A 3,343-nucleotide genomic window follows, 5' to 3' on the forward strand; every position below is an offset into this window, starting at 1 on the left:
ATATGATATGATATGATATGATATGATATGATATGATATGATATGATATGATATGATATGATATGATATGATATGATAGTCACCTTCAAGTTCAATGTATTATCCTTTGTGTCAAGGCCATGCAGTTTCTTTTTTTCTTTTTTTATTAAACTTGAACTAAACAGGACAAGATATACACAAAAGTTTTATTTAGGATGATTAGACCCATATAACATTTTCATAAAATCCTAATTTAAATTGATTTTGAATCAACAATAGATCAACAGTCCCTTTTAATCCTGTTGTACGAAATTATTCTTCATTTTTTTTGAAGTATTCAATTACCAAACAATATCTGGGGACCTAAAGCATTTCTGGTGGCAGAGACAGTGGATTAAAAAGCTCMGCAGAGCTGAAAATAAAACAATACACAGCGTGTGACATTTTTATTTACTGTTGCCAGTTGAGGTTTACAGTAACAGAACCAGTTTCTGATACTTGACAGCTCTGCCTCAGAAAAGTCTTAAAATACAAGTAGGAATCCATTTTTTCTTCTTTTGCCTGGATGACGACGATTGTCTGTTTCTAACAAAACAGAGGCTGCGGTACAAAGCAGCATTCCCATCTTTTATGCATGCACAAAGAGTCTAATGCAGCTCACTGAGTTTCTGAGCAACTTATTAACACTCTTTCCTCATCTTTGTTTTCCTCAGAGAGGAYGGAAGAGCACTTCATGCACACCACGCTGTGGGATGCCAGATCACTGAGGAGCCCACAATTCTTCCACCAGTCTCTGCTCCTCATATGCATTTTCACGCCTGAACAAATTCCCAGACTAATTTCTTGTTTTTCTTTCCATTGTTAAGTCCGCCCAGCTTTATGGTTCTGCACAGCAAATCTAAAAAAAAAACATTGGACACAAAATACGTTCTTTAAAGGGTGCGTGCTTCATTTGCAATAACTGAGGCGGACAAAAGTTGGCATCTCATATCTGGAGGGAAACAATTGACTTAGTCCTCTTTTGCCTTTATGAACTCAGTGACCTGCAACTGTTTTTCAATATCCAGTATTACACAGAGTCGAATATGCAAATTGCATATGTTTGGTTTGCCATTTTTAATAAACATGAGCCTTAAAACGTATACTGTTTGGTCATTGCATTACATTAGGTTGTAAAGAGCCAAACGCTCATTCAACAGTCATTTCTACAAAGAGAGTAATTCTGTATAGTTCATTTTCAACATTACACCTATGAAAACAGTCAACAACAGAGAGYCCAATATGCACATTGCATATGCATATTCAATAACAAGGCACAGTGTTCTACAAATGTGTGTACAACCAGAACTGGCAACCACAAATTTTTATGCCTTTTACTTCCCATGTGCCAAGAATTAAAAAAAAATCCCTTTTTTCAGTTTGAGAAGTCAACCAACAATCCATGCAAGAGTGATACAAAACTAAATTTGGAAATAAAACAAAAATAAGTTTATTAAACGTCACCAACCATGATGCAAAAATCCTAAACTTGTTCAAATATGTTGAGATTTATACTACGGAAAAATGAAAAAAAATTCAGAAACATTTGTAGATGGAGTAACATTTTATGGAGTCCAGACATACAGTAACTAAAATCAATACAGAGCAGGTCAGAGGTTTAGTGTTATGTCAGTGGTCGATAAGTTGCATGTAGTGACATTTAGCAGGTTAAACTGCACATGACATTGAGCAAAAAAAAAGTTAAGTTAAGGTCTGGCCAAGACAGAACTTTGTTGGGACAACATTAACAAAAATTGTCAATAAGGGAAAACTTTTTTTAAAGAGACACTGAAGACGAGCTGATTTTGATGAAGTTTATTCTTAAGAAGATGAACTAGATTTTTTATTAGAAACAGCCTGAAATGATGTTATTTGCATCCACTGTTTTAGATGAAACTGTATAGAAACCCTTTCAATGTTTTATCCATAAATCATGGCTAAATGAAAACTTCTACTCTCTTTAATTTGCTGTTTTTACTCACATTGTACACCTCTCCCAGCCTTCTCAGAATCTGCATTATACGAAAAACTGTTTATCATCTTTACATTTCATCTAAACAATTCTTTTTTAAAGTTAAAAGCCAAACATCCTACATTAATGCGTGCAGATCTCTGTGTCATTAAGTTTAATGTACACAACTTCAGCCTGAGGTGCAGTTTCTGAACTGTAATAGGACAATATGTGTTCTGTTTAACAAACTGTGAATTAGTCTGTTCTATATATGACAATCAGAAAATACAGCAGAGCTAAATTTAGTCCTGGGTACAAATGAAGTTAATCAGCTGTGAAGACAATAAAATTAAAACAAAAGAACCACTGAAATGTGTCTCACATGCTCAGTTTGCACAAATAATTATTTATTTGTGAGCCTTGCTACGTGACGTTATTTCATTTTCCCTTATTAGCCACAGCTTTATTCCTGTGTGCACAGTATTCCCTTAGATGGATGACGACCATGTCAATCACTGAATCAACCCTTTCTTTAGTATTTATTTACTGCACAATATCTATTTATGTGACATCATTATCAAGATTAAATTCAGAAAATTTTGTAAATATTTTCCCCTTTCTTGAGATAATATTCTTGATTGTTACAGCCCATTGGATGACTCAGATTTGACACAGGTCTGCTTTTTTACTCAGCTTATAAATCTGCATTAAAGGGAAGCAAATTTTCAGCAGAAGCCACTGATGGCCCCAAGTTCCAAACAAATTCAACATGCAGCGATGGCTCCAGTCATTGTCTCCAAGCAATGACAAGAGACCATTAAAAAGCTTAAAATGCTACAGCAAGAGATGGCAAGGTTACAGAACACCACAAGAAAATCACAGAGGCACACAAGAAGAAACTCTTCACCTCAACATTCACTTCAAAAAGGAGCCACATATTGTAGGAGCTGTCCTCGGGCACCTCAGGGAGAAAATCTTTTTCATTCCAGACTCTCTGTAACTTGACCTTCTCCATTGTGGCACTCGGTCATTATCGAAGGATACTGGCCCTGGGTATTATGGTGTGCCTCTAACATTATGCTGGGAAGAAAAAAAGAAAAAATGTAAAACATTATTTATTCAAGGCGAGGAGAGTTTCAATCACCAAAAATGTTGCGCAGTGAAAACTTCACTAATAAGGAGATCTGGTGTTTTGAATTCAATTAATCTGCTGTCAAGTGCAATTTAGGGACGCAATCAATCTTGTCCCCAGCAACACTGCTATAAACTCTCTGAGTTATGAAGGCTTTTTTTTGTACACACTTTGAAATAAAAAAGAGTGGAACTTTGGCAAATAAACATATGGATGCCCTGAAATAGCTAAATCCAAGGTGG

This window comes from Austrofundulus limnaeus, unplaced genomic scaffold (genome assembly GCF_001266775.1).
Source record: "Austrofundulus limnaeus strain Quisiro unplaced genomic scaffold, Austrofundulus_limnaeus-1.0 Scaffold2, whole genome shotgun sequence".
Taxonomy (NCBI): Eukaryota; Metazoa; Chordata; class Actinopteri; order Cyprinodontiformes; family Rivulidae; genus Austrofundulus; species Austrofundulus limnaeus.